This window comes from Pinus tabuliformis, chromosome 8, assembly GCF_031772625.1.
Source record: "Pinus tabuliformis cultivar Carrire ecotype Pingquan chromosome 8, CPIR1, whole genome shotgun sequence".
NCBI lineage: Eukaryota > Viridiplantae > Streptophyta > Pinopsida > Pinales > Pinaceae > Pinus > Pinus tabuliformis.
The window spans coordinates 362,149,943-362,171,379 of NC_142294.1; the positions used below are offsets into that span (position 1 = coordinate 362,149,943).

General features: G+C 35.9%; 1 pseudogene; it reads left to right on the forward strand.

Moving 5' to 3' along the window:
- LOC149235622 (uncharacterized) overlaps nt 1-1,152 on the forward strand; it is a 58,613-nt pseudogene extending 57,461 nt beyond the window's left edge.
- The last annotated feature ends 20,285 nt before the right edge of the window (nt 1,153-21,437 follow it).

A 21,437-nucleotide genomic window follows, 5' to 3' on the forward strand; every position in this document is an offset into this window, starting at 1 on the left:
AAGTTTCTCACATTCAAGCTAAACGATTTGGTTTTCTTTTATGATAGTAAGTTTGATAAATTCCTTGGAAAGTTTAGAATTCCCTAGTTAGGGCCGTATATTATTAACAAGATTACCAACGGAGGTGGCACAACTAGTCAAGTTAAATGGAGAACCCTTCCCAGGAAAGGTGAATGGTAGTGGCTTGAAGCCATACACCGATGATCCAGCGATGTGACTATATGAAAGTGGCATAGTCTTAGTGCTCCAGGCAGCTGAAAGGAGGCAACGGACTATAAACTACTCTACCCGGGAACTGCGTGATGTCAGGATTGCGCACAGTATCGAAGTGTCACAGGGTTTGCGACAACACGAAGACAGCTGTGCTGGCACGCAGGTCTGCCAAAAAGTGACCGTTAAAGTCACTATTCATGATTTAATGCTTGGTTTGAGGCGAAATGGAGTGGGAGGCAAGCATTTAAGGTGAATTTTATGGGCTAGATTCTTGAAAATTTGCTGCCAATCTAGAATTAATGGACCAAATGTGGGGGGAACAGTCAAATTCAATTTAAAAGGCGCTATAAATTACATGTGGCTATCCAAAAAACAACACTTGGCATTTTGAGAACTGAGTTGTTGCATGCTCAAGTATTCGTGAACCGAGACTCTGAAAGTGAATTCATTATTTGAGAAACTACCAGAGACACTGAAAGAACCATGGAGTAGCATTATGTCAGCACCTGAAGAAGCCATGGACATAGGAGTAGTGATAGTTGAGGAAGTCGCGCAGGAAATTGCTGAAGTGGAAGCCCCAAGAGCGCCGGAATAATCATTGAGGTCCCTAAATACCCACAAACACCGAGTCCTAAGAAGGATAAGCAGGCCATAATCCTGGTGTGTCTCTCACACAAAAATCCATTGAGGACCAAGATCACATTGGAGGAAAAGGGGAAGGCCATTAATCTGGAGGCCGATGAGGCGGAAGAGTTTGGTGAAATCCTGGTGGAGCAGGAGGATGTAAAGATGGACGTTGAAACCCAGGGTGCGGACCGTATTACCCGGTTACCTGAATATGTTCCTTCACGAAAGGGTAAATCTAAGGTGCCAAAGGATATAGATGAGAGCAAGAGCTCTCTGCAAACTTTGCTGCTTCGAGACAATATTATTTTTTAGGGAGCACACTTGGGATGGGTTCCCATGTTGAAATTTGAAGATTGGGACCTCACAAAGCATGAAAAGTTCTCTCATTTAGCGACTGCAAAGCTAATGCGCCAAAAGATGGATGTGACAGCTAGAATGATTGAATTGGAGCCGTACAAATGGCTCAGAGGTGTTGAGAAAGCAGGGTTGTTAAACTTGCTCTGGGTGCCGCATTACCACTGCGCCCGAGTGACCGTTTTCTTCATCAGGTAGTTGCTCTGCTTGGTGCATGATGGGTGCTTTTGGCCGGAGGAGCCCATCCCAATCACAAACCATCTGATTCACTTTGGTGCTTGTTGTTCCAAGAAGCAACAACTAAGGCCCAGGCAGCACTCGATGCTACGAAGTTGGATGAGTAGCAGGACAGAGCAGACGAAGAGCGTAAAGAAAAGAATTCACCTTCGCTCGAACCAGATATAGACACAAAACAAGGTGGCGCGGACCCATAAACAACGTCCACCCAGCTCAAGCATCCACGACCATAAGAGCAGACAGTGTCACGAAAGAAAATGAAGGCATCGAAGACATCGTTCAACCCAATCACCCTCACTGAGGGGGATTTGCATCATATCACCGAAACGGTGAGGGCTGTCACTGCGGAGGCCCTCCAGCAGTTTGAGGAACAACAAAAGTTGGTATTAGGGGCTCTTTGGACAGAAATACAGGAGTTGTGAGTGCGCACTCCACAGGCTGGCACAGTGTCCACCAGCCTCGCAGTCGGCACTTCAACTACCAAGGAAATGTTGTGTGCTAGGGTGACTAATACGATAGTGCTACCAAATGGGGCACTTAGTACAGAAAAGGAAGCCCACAGACCCATGGTGGGTAGTTTGAAAGGTGTAGGGTTGAACATGGCTACTCTCCCTCGGGAGACACTCTACCTCTTACAAGATGGAGTCACCACAGAACTTCGAGCCAAGGAGAGTCATGTTATACAGGTAATGAGCAAGCAGCACATCAGCAGTACAGAGAGGTAGTGGAGTAGAACAAACAGATAATGCAGGTTGTGGAGGAAGCCTGCCAAATGGTCCTATAGTTTTCAATTCAACCAAAGGAACCGATGGAGGCACACATCTGTAAGTTAGCCATAGGGATGCATGACGCAAGAGTAGAAATGGCCAAGGTTCAGCTGGAGTTGAACCTATAGATTGCAAAACTACAGTTAAAGGCTCAACCTTCAACTCCACCAAAGGTTAAGGAACAACGTACCACCGTGGTTACGACAACGATTGCGACGGTTGATAGTGTAGTGACAGACTACATGAAGTTGTTCGAACAGTCATTCGAGGTCCTAACCACCCTATAGGAGGACCCGAATGTGGAACACCTAGAGACAGAGGCACGTGAGCTGCAATAGAAATACAATGAGGTAAAAGGTACCACACAGATGGTTTCCCTTACACAAAGGCTTGCACGGATGTAGCAGGAAAAGGCGCTCAAGGAACAGGTGGATGCCGCTCGGAAAAAAGAAGCAGTCTTGAAAGCACGCCTATAGCCGTGGATCGATGAGGCTTATACAATTACAACCTCCATTGAAGAAAAGCTCACGCAACTGCAAGTAACTCAGGAGAGGGTTCAGGGCAACGATTCACTAGCAGCGGTCACCGAACAATGCGTGGAGGAAGTCCAGCAGGTAGCTTCTCAGTGCGCTACCAAACTTGCAGGGATCAAAATAGAGTTGGGAGGTCTTTACGCTAAGATCTGCGCAACTGCAGAGTGACTCAAGGGTGAGTCACGATGTTTGTGTTGGGGGCCTATTGGGCACAGGATCCCCCAAGGGCAGTGTTGGGGCTTAGAGCCCAAATTTTGGTCCAATGTTGTAATTCCAATGTAATGACTCCACATTTTGTGGGCACGGAGCACGTGGTTGTTAAAAGAGTTAAAAGGTTGTCCACCCTTATTTTGATAATATAATGTCAGTTGTAAAGGATCTTCCCATGGTCCACAGACAGTGGGATTGTATAAATAGAGATAAGCTCTAAGTAGATAAAAAGATAATAAATGAAACAAAATGTCTAAGCAATGAAGATGTATGCGAGATTGATCTGAAGTGTAAGTCTAAGTTTTGGATTATAGCGTAGGTAAAGGCTCTGCAGCTGAGTATGCAGAGGCCTAGTAGTCCACAATTGAGTGTGTGGACCCCTGCAGCTAAGTGCGCAGGGTGAGTCGAGTCTGTAATCATCTGGAAGTATTAATAAAGAGAAGTTTCCTATCATTTTTGCGTATTTATTTCTTGTTTATGCATCTGTTATATTGGGTATGAAATTCACTTCTAATTCTTATATGATGTGCAAATGTGTATAATTGTAATGGTTAAGTAAACACAGGCAAGAACATCTGTTTACGTGAAGCTAACTAAGATCTATTAATAAGATAAGTAAGATACTTAGCCTAGTTTGGGAGATATCACAGTTCATTGCCCTAGCAGTGCGAGAGGACTTCAACCCCTGGTTAGGACTGCGCGAAAGCCGATTGTAACAGATCACGAAGGTACAGAAGAGTGGAACATAGAGCTAGCAACCTGTGTGAGGCTAGGTATAGTTGGAATAAACCGACATCACAACCATCTCAAGGGTGTGGAAACTTGGTTCCAGCATCCCCCCATACTGCTTCGGGTGAGATTTCAATCTGCGCTCCACGAGTTGATGCTGAAAGGGCCAGTACTGTAGGGATTTGTTTGGCTAACTAACGCTGAACCTGGGTTAGGCTCCCATAAGCCAACACTTTGACACACTTACGACCGAACACTTACCATACACACTTACTTTCTTTTCGAAGGAATACGCACATTCCTCTCTCTTGCTGATAGTTAGAGCCAAGGAAAATCTATAAGAATACATGGTAACAAGGCTGATACTCAAGATGGGGCTCCTATTCCAAATGGTGTGAGGTCTAATTGGGACTTCACTTCGGGGAGACCCCTTGGTTGATGGATTTCAAGCACCTTCAACAATAGTGTAATAACAAAATATAATCATGATTTCACCTTTATAAATTCACAACTAAAATATTAATATAGAAACACAAAATGTAACTTAATAAATCAGTCATGAATACAAGACTCACAATATAACATCTTATAAAGTTGAAAAACAAAAAAAATCATGTTATTCCATCATTCCCCTATTTATCTCTTCTTTATCCTAAATTTCATATAGATTAATATTAAGTTAATAAAAAAAGGTGGGGTGTAGCTAATAGACAAAATGGTTTTTTGGTGTGAATCAATACAATTTCTAATAAGATTGTGATTTTCTATTCATTAAAATTCACTTTTGAATGCACAAATAGATTAAACAACTTAAACTTATACTTATGATTTTTAAAACTTTGTACTAGATTTTGAACAAAATTGACCATAAAAAATAGTTGGAAAATGATCATTTCATCTATTAGTTAGATTAGGGTGATATAAAATTATTAATAAATAATAACAAATTTTTCCATGATTTAAAATAGATTATATCCCGTGTAAAATTGTAAATAAGTTTAAGTTACAAAAGAGGAGTAATAGAATGATATTATTGAATTTTATAAAAAATAATAATGAAAGACAACAATTTTATCTTATTCTATAAATTTGTCTATATAATATTTGTAAATTATTAGTAACTTTAATGGTTTGGAGCATGGTTTGTTAACCTATTCACATCAGTTCAATTTCAAATGATACATTTCATTCATTGTGTCAGGGTAAGTTATTGGTATATCTAGCTTGAGGATTCACTTCTACTACAAGGTAAGAGTATGGTTCCACATAGAAAGACCATAACTCGTACAGGCCTAAGTGAATCAAAACCAACTCTTATTTCCCCAATGTGCTAAAAAAGGTTAATAGCGGATAGAGCCATTCACCTCAAAATTATCCTAATACAATATCTTTTCAAAATGACATTAAACTGTAACCATAATTAATATATGCCAAATGGTGTGAGATATAGATTAGATATAGTGTGTAACTCAGTCACGTTTGAGCATAATTTTAGTGTAGATAATATGCACCTTATAATAATAAAATAAATATAGTATATATGGATGGATTTTCATTTTTTAAAATTAAATGATATATGTTTTGATGATATTTATTAAATAATATTTTGATTGAATAAATAATCTATTATTATTTAAGTTAAAATAAATTTTTTAAATGTCTTTTTATAAATAAAAGTTAAAAATTCGTTTTTAAATAATCAATTATAGTACATTTTTATCCGTATTACTCATATTTAATTATAGTTAATTATGGTCTACTAATCTTACCACATACATGTGCTGTCAAATAGCACATCAATAAAGTGGTTGATATTTGCTTTCAAATAACACAATAATAAAGTGGTACAGTAATAAAGTGGTTAATATTCATTGTCCAATAACATAACAATAAAGTTGTCCATAAACATCATTTTCCACCTTTCATATATTATGCCAATAATTTAAAAAGACAGAAAATAAAATAACAGAGGTAGACAAATATCAACCTTTATAAATATGATTCAACAACTTATTATTAAAATGTTTTTTATTCTAAATTAAAATTTTATTATTATATTTAAATTTAGTCTTTTTGCAAACTAAGAACTATGATTAATTTATTACACTACCATGCAGTATAAGTTATTTGAGTTAAGGAAAGCCCATTGAATATGCACAGTATAAGGCAGTGGAGTAGTCTATGGGGAGTGGAGCAATTGAATAAAGAGTAGTCTAAAAGGGTCAGAAATTCTCTCTGAAAATAATGGAAATTATGGCATCATTTTTTCTAAAATCTGATAGATATTTTGGAAATAATGGAACTTATGACATCATTTTTTCTAAAATCTGATAGATATTTTGGAAAATTTAAGTTACCTCCGTTAAATTTTAAAAATTTTGGATAACAATACAAACACTAATATAATCGGTCTTTTTTGATAAAAAAAATAAAAAATTTCCAGGCAAATTCGTGACTTTACGGCATCGCCATTTAATAATCACAGTTTACATGTTTTATATTTTTACGCCAACTTGTTTTTTTCCGAGGAAGTTCTCCGGGAATCTTTCGTGGTCTGTCGGTACCCTCTAGCAAGCTGCCATCTGTTGTTCGGTTGACGTCAAGTGTTTAGTCTTCTGTGTTTAATTATGCTATACGGACACCGAACCAGTAACACTGTAACGACGATAATGATGCCGCCTTCGAGGCCCCATTTGTATAAAGTAAATATTGAATTAAACATCACCAGAATCTGAATACAGAGATCAATTTTCAATTCAAGTTTAAAGCTGTTGTCCATTTATTTTGACTGATATAGGCACTCATTAAAAAACTGTGGAATTTAACCCATGAATTCTTTTGCACGATGCAATGAATGCAACAGGAATTCGATACCCTAATACATGGGGGCGCCTTGAACGAGATATATGATGAGCTTTCACAGATTTTGGCCCATGAATTCTCTTGCACGATGTAATGAATGCAACAGTAATTCGATACTCTAATACACGGGGGCGCCTTGAACGCGATATATGATGAGCTTTCACAGATTTTGGAAGTCTTCCTAACCTTTTCGTTAAATGCTAGGAACCATAATTACCCAGTTTGAATTTCAATGGATAGATAAAAAATTGAATGAAAAATTTTTAATTATGAAAAATTTGATAATATAAATATTTGGGGATATATATGTATATATATTTTTAACTATGAAGTACTTTGATGATTTTCTTGCTACTCCATTTTAAATTTTGAATAAGTATAAAATTTTTAGAAGTATAGTTCAACAAAAATAAAGAAGAAATCCATATTTTCTCATATTTCTAAAAGTTTTAAATAATCTGTAATAAATCTAAATAATATAAAGACTTTATAACTATAGTTTAACAGAAAAGAAAAAAATCCACATTTTCTCTTTTTTCCAACTTAAATTTAACATGATTTTTAAGATTCAAAACTCATTTTTCCAAAATTTTTATCTAATAAATAAATACAAAAATCACTGTTCTAAATTTGTTAATTTAAAATTTGTCAAAATAAAAATTGAAAGTAAAAAGAAAAAATAGAAATTTTCTAACTTAACAATTATTTTATTTTTTTAAATTAATAATTATTTCTATTTCTGTTTTTTTACACATGATCATATATATATATATAAACCTTGAAATACACTTGATTTTTAAATAAAACCATCCCTTGACAAAGCCAAAACATACCTATAGTTTCATGTCTAACCAAAAAGTCCAGCACTCACAATCCTACTTTACGAGTAATGCTTTCCATTTCATCGAATAATTTGTCATTTCAATCGTATTTACGAATTTCTGATTTTTTTTTGATTCGGTTGAATTTGGTAGTTATGATGTAAATATTGACCAATGATTGCCGGTTAATATGATTTAAATGGTCAATTGTAATTATCAATATTTATTTATATATTTGCTGTGCAGAAACATGTTAATTTTATATTTTATTTCGGAGAGTTTATTTTGATGGTTGATTCACCGAATCAGCGCCTATATTTCTCTGATTAAATATTTGGCGAATCAACAATACAGATAAAAATGCCCCAACCACCTCTTTCCATTGAAGTTGTTTGAATCTGTTTAAATGGGGCCTTCATATTTACATTATAGCCATGACATTATTAAATGGTTTGTTAATTCGGATAAACAATCGGATTTACATTATAGCCCTGACATTATTAAATGGTTTGTTAATTCGGATAAACAATCGAATTGACATCATAGCCATGACATTATTACATGATTTGCTAATTCGGGTAAACACAACGGTTAAAGTTGTTTTGAATTTTTTAATCATGCCTTTATATTTACATTACAGTCATGATATTAATACATAACTTTTAATGTACGTAAACCATTGGAATTTGTAGGCAAAACTAAAAGCAAAGACATAGAGAAATGTTGAGATGGAATATATTTATTTTTTTCTGATCATTTTTATTAGTCCCTGTTATCTGGTAATGGCATGGGATTATAGTAATTAATTTTGGGTCATTTAACATTAGTTGGTGGTGCGTTTTTGAATCTCTTTAATTTCATGTTAGGTTATTTACTTTTGTTTACTTTCTCATTCAATTGATGGTCTTATTTGGCTTCTTCCCGAGGTGGAAGAGGATGGACCATAGGTTATTCTCCTTTTAGGCCTGTTCATTATTAGTTACTGTATGGACTACCGAACTAATGTTAACATTAGTTTGCCATTAGTTTGAGTTGCTTGTAGGCTGGCTTATTGGTTTATTTGTAGGTCAGGTTATTCGCAGGTTGTTATGTGTATGTGTGCTTACAGATGCAGATTCAGGTGTGCATGCAGATGCAGGTGGATGGAAGAACTTCCTGAAACTTCCTTTGCCTCGTCTTTCTCCTGCATTTCTTGGATTCCAAGGATTCCTAGATGCTCTGGTCAGAAGGGTCTTCCCGAACGGAGTGTGAGGCCAGCCTTTAAGGGAGGGGTATTCCTGGATGCTCTGGTCAGAAGTCCCTAGCTTGGCTCAGGCTTTATAGAGGCAACAACATGCTTGGGTCAGTTCTTGAAACTTCCTCTGCCTCGTCTTTCCCTTGCCCTCCTTAGATTCCAAGGATTCTTGGATGCTCTAGTTAGAAGGGTCTTCCAGAATAGAGTGTGAGGGCAGCCTTTAAGGGAGGGGTATTCCTGGATGCTCTGGTCAGAAGGGTCTTCAGAAACAGGGATACCGGGCGAGATGAAGGGATGTAAGGAGCTGGTACAGGAAGGAATGCAAGTAAGAAAGCTAGAACTGGAAGGGACCCTAGGCGAGACGGCGGTGGTGGGAAGCTTACTCTGGGCCTCGATCCCTAGCCTGGCTCAGGATTTATAGAGGCAGCATAGTGCTTGGCTCAGTTCCTAAAAGGATTGCGTGTGGATAGGAAGCAAGTAGACCTATTGCATAAACGAAACTCAAGATGCTTGGAGGCGAGGCGATGGTTCCTGAGAATATTACCCGCAGCTTCGCTCCTTTCTTCTTCTTGTGTCTGTGTTTTCCTATTCCTAAAGACCTACAGTGCCAGGGGACCTGTCCACTAGGGACAAGCTTCAATACTTTAGGGGTTACCATGACCACCAGGGACAAGCTTCAGTGCTTTAGGGGTTACCAAGCCCGCTGCTCTGTTCCTCTGTGCATCTCTAGGATGGGTAGATTTCCATGAGAACATCCGACAAAAATGAGAATAGAGGATGCCCCCGGCAGGGCTCGACCACCAGAGTTTTATAGATGGACAAGAGACTGAGGTCATTCGATTTGATCGAGGGAAGGTGCAGATGGCAAAGTGTTCGTTCTTTTCTACAGGAAGATTGAAGGCAGCAGGTTGTGGGTGCAGTGTCCCTGAACTGCACTGTGGATTGGAATCTTTGTGGGATGGATAAAAGGATGAAACCCTGCTCAAGAAAAAAGCCTTTTTGCACATCACATGGCCAACTGTAATGACCACAGTTATGGTTGCGACACGGTAATGGCCTATCTTCTAACCCACATTACACTTAAACTCAAAACCTCGAAAGCCGCTGTATGGAAAAACTGAGACGACGGCATGACCAGGCTATGGCTCCTCTCATCCACCACTGAAGTTGAAATATTCTGAGACTTGCCATTAATATCATTCCCTGCATCATTTCTCCACACTTCATAGTCTTCTTTGTTATTATTTTTCACTATAGATCCTACAATAGAAACCCCAACAACATTCACACCACCATTTTTTTTGTCGATTCCCTCTCTGTCTCTCACCACAATTGGAACCCATCCATTCCTGGAATATGCGAACCTCACCAGGGCCGAAGCCAAATCAGTCTTTTTCGCAAAATATTCTCTTCTGGCAAAGAGCTCTGCATTGACACTCTCAAACTTGTTAAGACCACTGGTGGAATAAGGATTCTCCCTCCTCCGATGTCTCTGCCAGTATCTTGACCTTGGAAGAACCGAGCTCCTAAACAACACAGGGAAGGTGCCTAACAACAACAATACCTGGTATTGTTTTGGGGCTTGCATTAATGGCTGCTCACTCATCATCTGAATAGGGAGTGCTCACTCATCATCTGAACAGGCAGGGAGCTTAGACGGTTAAATAGCCAACATCGTAAACATCTGATCCAAAAGCTAAGGTAGAAAGAAGAGCAATGGTCCTGAACAACGAATATGACATCTGTTTGGGAAGCTATGACATCTGTGTTGGTTAACCTGCAAGGCTGATTTGATGGAGGTTAACGTAAATCAGATCATTTGTACGTGTTAGTTGCTAATAATTCATTGTGAACACATTTCATTCTATTCAGCATTATCCATGCAGCATCGGCATACATGTAAGTTACTTTTGTTGTTATATAATAAAGTTAGAAATCATTTAGTGGTGACCTCACTTCCACTTTTGTTTTTGCTTCTGCTCGACTACATTGGTTTATATCAGGTACTATTTATGTTATCACATTGTATTGACATATTTTACCCTGTGTAGGGTTTCAGTTTTTGAGCTAGGTTGTTACGGTTATGGTTGAAACTCGAGCCTGCTATACGCATTGGAAAATTTATTTGAAACCAGGTTTTGTTTTTCTTTTGGTCCTTTCAGAGGAATGATGTTAAAAGGCTTTTGTGTTTTTATCAAAGTTTTTATATTGGGTGGTTTTAATGCAAATTGTTTCATGAATTATCCTAGGTTTTGAAACATTTTTGTTCATCTGAAGGAACCGGAGTTACACCATTATGTGGAACTAAGCAGTTTATATGAAGTATCAATGTTGCATCCAACTAATGAGGGTTTATTAGAGCTCTGTTATCTCTTCATGTCATGAGTTCTAGTGTCATAAACTGTTAGGTATTGGGTGTTACTATTTTGTTTATTAGAATTTTCTTGAAGATCATAAAGACTGGGCATCGTTTATATTGTGTGGGTTCACCATAGCTCTGTTGTCTCTTCATGTCATGGGTGCTATTGTCAAAAGCAGTTAGGTATTTTGTGTTACTATTTTGTTTATTAGAAGTTTCTTGAAGATCACAAAGATTGGCAATCGTTTTGTTTTATTGATAACTAATATTGCTTAGAATAGGTTTCACATGTACATTTTGAAGTGTAGCAATTGTCAAGGTGTAAACATGTAGTGCATTGAAACAAAGTATTTTTGGCATGTAAACCTCTCTTTGTTCACTTCTACTTCAATATAAAGAGACTTGATTCCATTTTAGCATGCATTATATACTCTGCCCTCCCTCTCAACAATCTAGAAATATAAAATCACAAGTTCTAACAAAAGCTACCGTGTTTTCTTGGGGTGTCATTAGTGGTGATTTCAATTTCCATCCCCTAAAATAAAAATGATTCTCTAAGGGATTGGTTTTTGAATGATTCAGCCGTGAATGATCCAACTCATAAATGTTGATCTTAGCTGAGGTTTCCTCCCTACCCATGTGTTCCTTGATTTTCCTTTTGGTCTGCAACTTTGTTGGTCATCAATGTGACATGGTGGAACTTTATTACTTCAACCTTTTAATTTTTAATAAAGTTATCTTATTTGAGGTTCAACTATGTTTCTTGTTTAATAATGGCTTATAGTATATGAATAATAACCTTGGATTCTCCTTCAACAATGACTTTACACCCAGCTGCGCCTAGATTGCCCTGGGCTACTCCATCATAGTTTACTCTGATTTTGCCTTTCTTTGAATGTTACCAGATCTTCACCTTGCTTTATGGTTGTGACTTGCCTCATCTCTACTAATGAAACAAGGTTTTGCACTCTTATGAATGATCCCTTATTGTCAAGACTTGAATGTGGATTTATTTATTTTTTCTTATGTATTTCTAGTATTTGATGTTCATATTTTCTCTTATTTAAAATGGTAAAGTGAAAAACAATCTCTCAAGGACTGATACTTATTTCTATATATCAAGTGACTATTTAGAATTGTTACTTTTTGTTATGTGCCATGGCAAAAAATTGTCTTCATAGGGGACTTTCTAGTTACAACCTCAATCAGGTTATTGGAGCAAAGCAAGAATGACATTTTATCAGAGGCCCACTAAGGATCAGGATTAAGGTTTAGAAAAGGACAATTTTTCAGTGACATTAAATACCTTGTATGATCTCTTTAAATGACTAGAGGTATGTTTATCTTATCCTTTGATTGTATGCGGCCAATCCTGTAGGCTACTGTTGTCTCCTATGTTTTCCATGAACACAGTCTTAATAATGCTATATGATTTTGAATAATCCCACCACACCCAGCTTTTCCTGTATTGTTCTTAGTTTCCCCATGAAAATTTACTTTTCTTTGGTCATCATTTTCATGTTGTCTGATCTTCTTGGGGGTTGTCATCTGACATTTATCAATAAAATAGAGTTGTACTTTACTTATTCAGAGAAATGATTTTTTGTTATAGATTCTAGGGCAATTGGATTCCCTTGCCCTTCTGCCACTCCAGGAGCATGCCAGATCTAACTAAGCTCGCAAACAATCTTGTTACATGTCTCGAACTGGTAATGTTGGATCTAGAAAAGATAACGCACATAGAATTGCTACTACCTCATTTCTATTTACGTGGGACGAGAACCCTGACATCCTCTCTTTTGTATTACACTTTTTTTTAGCTTTTAGTATTTCTCTTGTACTCTTCCCTTCTTTTATAGCTTTTGATAGTTCTAACTTTTATTATAGCCTATTGGATTGAAAGAAAAAATGACATCCTATCAAGAATCATGTACCTAAAAAAGTAGAGTTCTCATATAGCAACTTTAAATACCTAGGATGATATATTTGCCTTATGACCAGAGCTCTTTTTATAGTGTCAATGATTTTATGATATGTTGCTTGTAGTGTCTCCCATGTTTTCAATATACATAGCCATGTTAATGTTGTTAGGATTGTGAAGAATTCCTCCATAGTCTGCTTTGTCTCCATTTCCCTTAGATTTTCTTTCAAATTCTTCTTTGATTTTCCTTACTTTTGTATGTTGTCAGATCTTCTCCTAGTATTCGTTGGCTAACCTTTATTGATGAAGTAGAGTTGTATTTTTTTTAATAGGAAACAATTATACTTGTATTGTTGAGGAACACGCCTCAGCTATACTAGGAAGGAAGATAGAAAAAACTAAACAGGGATTATGAATTTTGAATGACCGTGAGTGTGAGGAGCGCCCATACCCATACCTTCTTGGATTGTTACTTTTTGTTATGTGCTATGGAAAAAAATTGTCTTCATAGGGGACTTTCTAGTTACAACCTCAATCAAGTTATTGGAGCAAAGCAAGAATGGCATTTTATCAGAGGCCCACTGACGATCAGGATTAAGGTTTAGAAAAGGGCATTTTTTCAGTGACATTAAATACCTTGTATGATCTCTTTAAGTGACTGGAGGTACGTTTATCTTATCCTTTATATGAAGTATCAGTGTTGCATCCAACTGATGACTGTCTTGACTACTACAGATTAGTTGTATGTATTTTTTCATTACAATGCATATTCTTATGTTATGGCATTTTAAAAATATGGATTTTTATTGTGGTTTGTTTAGTAGTTACAGATTTCTTTGGTAAAAGTGATAACATCCAAACTATTATACATCCCCTCTCTATATGATATTTTGTATAGGTTTATCAGAGCTCTGTTGTCTCTTCATGTCATGGGTTCTATTGTCATAAATTGTTAGGTATTGGGTGTTACTATTTTGTTTATTAGAAGTTTCTTGAAGATCATAAAGACTGGGCATCATTTCTTTTGTGTGGGTTTATCATAGCTCTGTTGTCTCTTCATGTCATGGGTGCTATTGTCAAAAGCAGTTAGGTATTGTGTGTTACTATTTTGTTTATTAGAAGTTTCTTGAAGATCACAAAGACTGGCAATCATTTTGTTTTATTGATAACTAATATTGCTTAGAATTGGTTTCACATGTATATTTTGAATTGACTATTGATAGGCTAATAATAATGGAAGTTGACTGATAGGCCAATGATAAGGAGAAAGTAGTTTCATGATCATACGATATAGAGTAATGACTGATCATATGATGTTGATTGTTGCATATACACTTGTACATAGTTGCATTGACATGATTTGATATAAAGTGGAGAGTTGCAATGTAATATCTACTAGTGGTAGGAGCACTAGTTCCTCCTCTTTTGTGTCCTAGTAGTAGGTGTTCTGCCAATCGACTACAAGTTCTGTCCACTACTATTGGGTTGGCCATTGTAATTTCCAAGAGGTTGAGAACATGAAGCCAATGTCTTCTGATTGGTAGGATTGGATTTAGGTATCTCAGCTTCTATGTTGCAAGTAAGATGGAAGGTATGCTATAAGGAACTAACATAGAATAGCTCTAGTGCCTTCCTCAAATGTGGCACTATTTCAAAAATGAACTTAACATGGACGGTGTCTTTGGAGTCTCTTATCTCGAGCTTGATTGACATTCTATTGAAAAATCAATAAATTGTTCGATGGATTTTGACACCAAGATAACAGTGATGAAGATGATCAGAATGAAAGTGAGACAAACATTTATATAAGGATAACTTGTATTCATAGAAACTGGACTGAGAAGAAAAATAAAACAAGATTAGCTATTTATTTCCATTTTTCTGGTATCCACATAGCATCCTCCTTGAAAATTGAAATCATCCAAGAAACCAATTTTTACATAGTAATTTCTTAGGTCATATTAACTACTAGTTCAGGCAAGTTAGCTTACTATATAAAGGACTCAGATTCTATTAATTCATGGTTTCTATGTAGGATTAATGAATGATAATATGGCTTGTTCAAAGGTAGTTCATGGATTGAAGGATGATTTCAAGGGAAGTGATTTTTAAGCCATATTCTATGGCTTCTCTCCCTTTAAGCCATATTCTATGGCTTCTCTCCCTTTCCTTGCTTTCAATCATTGAGTTGAGGCCTCCATCTTTGGTTAGTGCCCACTACCTTTGAACTCCCTTTCCAAGTGTTCCTTTCTAAATGGATCATACCAATTCCAACAAACATGGGTGTAGTAGATGCCAAAATTTCCCTCTAAATAAAGCTTAGAATATTGTAGAGTCCTTTTATTGGTCCTTTCATATGTAAATTCTATTACATAGTAATTTCTTAGGTCATATTAACTACTAGTTCAGGCAAGTTAGCTTACTATATAAACGACTCAGATTCTATTAATTCATGGTTTCTATGTAGGAATAATGAATGATAATATGGCTTGTTCAGAGGTAGTTCATGGATTGAAGGATGATTTCAAGGGATGTGATTTTTAAGCCATATTCTATGGCTTCTCTCCCTTTCCTTGCTTTCAATCATTAAGTTGAGGCCTCCATCTTTGGTTAGTGCCCACTACCTTTGAACTCCCTTTCCAATTGTTCCTTTCTGAATGGATCATACCAATTCCAACAAACGTGGGTGTAGTAGATGCCAAAATTTCCCTCTAAATAGAGCTTAGATTATTGTAGAGTCCTTTTCTTGGTCCTTTCATATGTAAATTCTATTATAAATCAAGTGAGTGCTTGAACTAGAAAAGACATAAGACTATGTCTATGGGTGTGCCTGTAGCTTTTGAGGCATTCCTTTCTTTCTAGCTTTTAAAATTTTTGTATAATTTGGATCTTTTGGGACTCTGCTGTTATTCAACTTCATTTGAGTTTGAAACCAAATTAATAGAAATATCCATGAGTTTTTGGCAGCTCCCTTGTTCCTTTCACACAGTTTTTATCTGTTTTACAATGCCTAGAGTAGCTACAATTTGGTGAATCTCTAACTAATCTGAAGAGAAAAATAGAAGGACTACCCAGCCATTGCCCTTCTTACTTGGGCCAAAGGAGTCAGGAGTTGATGGGGTGAGATGTTACAACTGTATTGGTATCCCAATGCCACTACCCACCATTTGTCAGACATTTGACAAGACAAGTGACTCAACCTATACTTTCATGACTTTACAATGAAGTTTGGAAATGGTCTTGAAAGTTTAGACATTCATTGTGTTATAATGAATGATAATATGACTGGTTCAGAGGTAGTTCATGGTCCTTCCATATGTAAATTCTATTATAGACGTAGTTCATGGTCCTTCCATATGTAAATTCTATTATAAATCAAGTGAGTGCTTGAACTAGCAAAGACATAAGCTTATAACACGGATGAGAAAATTGATGTTAAATTTGTGTTGTGGATCCTAAATATGAAAAACATCCATAGTAAAAAGACTAAATATTATCAGGCCATTAACCTTTACCAATAGATAAAAACTATCTGGATTTGGATCTGCTTGAACTAAATCTGTTTGAACCGCTGCTTATACCTCCGCTGCTGGATAATTGACTGGTTCTGGTCATGGATCGGCCTCTCGAACAACCGGCTCTTCCATCTGTCCTCACCTCTACCTATGTATTTGACCTATATATGGAAATGTGAAAAGAAGCTTTGTGCCTACATAAGCTCAGGGTCAATAACTGCTTCAAATCCATAGGCTGCTATTAGCACTGGAATGACAGGCTAATGTTGGATCTTCTTGAGATATAACTACTTCTAACACCTTTTCTATTAGTTGTCATTTATACTAAAATTCAATTCTTTATTTCTTTATCAATTCTTTCTTGTTCAATAACTACATACATAAACATGAATATAACAACACACTGTATTGGTATCCTAATGCCACTGCCCACGATTTGTTAGACATTTATGCAACTACTGCGACTATTACACCAATAATTAGTAGGATATATGACAAGTTTTACAATTTGTTACCTATGTTTAGGGTCAAGGTTAGCCGCATTAAATTATATGTGGTTCTGCTTCTAGTAGTGGGAAAATAATCTTAAAGAATTAGGTACATATATTGCTTCCCAGCTTACTTGGAGATCGAATCAGCAATTGTTGCTACCACCCTTCTTTGGTTACTGTGTTTTCCATGCAATTAATATTAAGCTTTATGTTCTGGTGGTGAAGAACTAATTTTGTCTTTTCCATGCAATCTATTGACCCAAATTTATTAAAATTGGTTTTGCTTAACATTAGCAAGGTTAGCATTGAGAAATATCAACAATTCACTATTTCATTAACATAGTAGACTACTTTTCTTAGATTGTAGCATTATTTAATTAATCTAGTACACTATTCATCAATTCTTGTACTGATGATAAATGCATTTTTTTTCAATATCTTCTAATGAACGTGTTCACTCAATGTTGATATTGGCAGCTTGAACAACATAGTACACATTTCCAGTTCCAAAGGTACAAAATAATCACTTCCTGTTCTACATTGAGTTTCAGTTAACACTGACATAAGCACTCTGAGCAGCTCAGTACACATTTGCAGTTCCAAAGGTACACAACAATCACTTCCTATTCTACATCCAGTTTCATTGTTCAACTTGTTGTTATGATTCTGTGACTTGTAATTACATTGCATTACTAAACATATTATTGCATCGAACACATAGTCGTCATCATGTCTGCTATGTCTGAGAAACACAAATTGTAATCAGTCTTGGAAAAGCATCACATATTTCGTGTGAACAATTTCTCATATCTGATTGGAGACTGTTTATTCGATAGTTTAGAACTTTTGCTAGATTTTTGATACACATCAGTAGAGCTAAGGAAAGGAACAATAGAGTATTTTAGAGACTGTCTAGAAAAACAGGATAGAGAGGCAATTTCATGTTATGAACATGAACTGCATGAAGAGTCACTAAAGAAATGCACAACATTAGCAACCGTGAAATCTATTTAGACAAATTGGCTAGATCTGCCTCAAAAAATATACCACTAGGATCTAGAGGTCTATGGGGAGATATTTTATATATCCATTGGCTCTCAAATTGGTTAAAAATTCCAATTAGGGTTTGGTCCAAAACAAACATGAGAATTTATTTGCACTTCAATTAAAGTGTTGGAACAAATACTCATGACATATTATTCCATGACGAGGATCCTCTGAATGGGCACTTTGAACCTTTGGTTCGTAGGCAGTGTAAAATGGATTGTACCTTTCAGTAACAAAGCAACACCTCATATGAACAAATGAACTTATCCAGTAAACAAGATAACATAGAAACATGTCTTCTTCAAAGTATAGAAGATACAAGTGAAATAAAGTTATCTCGTGCTAACGTTGAAACATCTGATGTAGCAACTGTGACAAATACTGAGGAAGTTGTGATGTTTCATTTAGTACATTCCTCAAAGAACAATAATGAAACACAACCTGAAACAAAATGTCAATTTGTGGAAACTAAATTAGAACCATCTTTTCACTGAAACAAGCACAAGAGAAGTTTATCTTTGCGTGTGCTTAAGGGCGTTGCTCGGAAAAATTTGAAAAGGAAAAAAATAGGCATTGGGTATAACAAAATCACAATGAAACAAAAAGTGGTTCTAGAAAACGTAGAAGACGTTAATGAGACATTGAAATTTTGGTCAATTAGAAACTTGAAAAAACACATTAGAAACAGAGCATAAATAGAATTTGTAACTTCTTATCTGTCAAGCAAACAGACAAAAAGGTTATCTCTACATTTTCTTAAAGGCATTATTTGGAAAAAATTGAAAACATAGAAAATAAAACTTGCATTCAACACAACAACAATGAAACAAGAATTAGTGATAGAAAACTTGGACTACAGTCCATTTGCAACAAGATCAAAGGATCTTTCAGCATAGTCAAATAAATCAGGAAAATTTGATCTATTAATTCAATCAAGATCAATGAATAAACTAACAGAATTATCAAAGTTTGAGAAAATATATCAAACACAAATAACTGACACACCTATTTTCGATTGTTCATCATATGAAAGATTTTTTTTCAAAAGAGACATTTTCTTCGTGAAACAAGCAAATCAAACAACACAAAATAAGATTAGGAAACTATCAACTAGTTTCGAGAATGTCAAATCTAGTGTTGCAAACGGCTATTTTTGTAAACATTGCAAAAAAGAAATTGAACATGAAAAACTCACTAAATATGCAGTTCCTAAATAGATAGGAAGAAACAATGCCACTAGAACACTCACACAACTCACTGAACTAGAAGAAAGACTAGTTGCATTAAGGTTTCCCTTCTTGTAAATAAAAGAAATGGGTCATCGACATAAGAAGCCACAACTAGGCTTAACTGGTGGATTCATTAATGTCTGCACTAACATTTCTAGAATTCAATCTGCATTGCCTCGAATTAGAAAATACACTGACACAGTTGCCGTTGTTGTGAAAAAGAGTTTAAGATTCAAAAGTGCTTATGCATTTGGCCGAGTTCGAGTTCACAAAGTGATGAGCAAAAACAATTATGCAAAAGAATGTTTTACAAGCTCAAGAATGCTACCATAAATGACAATTGGAAAGAGGCATTCCTACAAAACCAAGAGGCATATTAAAATTCAAATGAAGCTGAAGATATCAAACACGATAACCAAGAAAATGATGAACCAACGATAAAAACATTGGTCCATGGATTCATTGATGCACATAGTATCTATGACCTTGTAAATAAACAAATTAACATTGCACCTACTGCAGGATACATGCCATTAATAATATTCAAAGATAAGTACTTAGAGGAAATGAGTTTCCCATCGCTTTTCTATGCCAACAAACACCCAACTGACATCTCCAAAAACTTTACATATCAAAAGGTTTGTCCCTGGGAAGTGCTTCATAAAAACCATGCTTTTGCTTATCATACTACTAATGTGTTATATAAAGCATTTCGCATTATCATAAATCAAGTCTTGAATACAATGTGGATTAGAATTAGAAAAGGGTAGTTAAAAGGTAGAAAACTATTCGCAAAAGACTTTAAGTCAAAACCGAAACTAGATCGTATTTTAAGGTTTTAAATTGGGTACATGGACCTAAAAATAATTTGTACCTCACCTCACTACCACTAGCAAATGCACAACAAACTCTATGCAATGATTCGACAACTAGGGCCGCCCACTTTCTTTGAATCCTTTAGTAGTGCAGAGCGTCTTTGGGATCTTCTAATGCATGCATTGAGACACATAAAACAAAACACTAGAAAATGAAACAAAAATGAACTCGATGAATATGAGCCTATCTCGTTAATAAGAAATGACCCTATTACTTGTGTACATTACTATAGTTCTAGGAGGGACACACTACATCAATTGATATCTCATGATCACAAGTATTATGGAGAGCTCAGTGAATATTTCTATGTAACAGAATTCCAAAAAATCGGGCCAGTGAATACGAACATGGATTACTTTGGATAAAATCTGCACCAATCTATGGTCAAAATACAAACATTGAAGTCGAAAAATTCATTGACAACTACTTGTCAACTAATTCATTGCTAATTGCAAAGGAACTTAGAGCTCTACAACAACATTGTCACACAAAAAGTTGTAGGACGCATAGAAATTCTAATTGCAGATTTAATTTCCCAATACCACCGATGAAAGTAACAAAAATACTTGAGCCTCTTGAATTTGATAGCGATAAAACAAAAGCACATGTGAAGGTAATCTTTGAGACAATAAACAGTACAAGATACAGTGAAAATGATACATTTGATAGATTCTTGGCTAGCCTTGGACTAGTACATAATGAATACATACATGCCATCCAATGTATGCTAAATCGAACAACTCTATTATTGCAAAGAAAACTAGTTGACACCAGGACGAATAACTTTGCACAACACATTCCGGGAATTTGGATTATAAACACTTATTCCCAATTGTACTTAACTCATATGCAACTGCAATTTATTGCAGTTCCTATATGACAAAAGAAGATAAAACACTCACAAGAGCATTTAAGAACATATGTGAATATCATGTTAGAACAAAATCTAACATCGTAAATGCTATTAGTTCTTTAGAGAAATCTTTGGTCAACTTACAACAAATGTCTGCACAACAAGTAGTGCATATTGTGTTATCACTTCCAGTAAACTGTAGTTCACGAATGTCTGTCTTCATTAACACATCTCCTGTCGATGAATGTGCATTTGTTCTTAAAAGAAGAAAGGAATTGCAAAAGGAAGCAGATGACTCAAAATACCTAATATTCCCATCAATCATCGTCTACTATGTTCTACGACCTATAGCTATTGAACTTGTATGTTTAGAAGAATTTGCATCTACTTATACAATGAAAGGACAAAAACACAGAAAATCAAGTAGACCATATGTCATTCGATGTGTTAGATATAACAAATAAAAGGACATTGAAAATCACTGTAGAGAACAATTAATGTTATACTATCCCTATCGAGTAAGTGAAACTGCAATTAAGCAACATCATGCAAGTTGGAA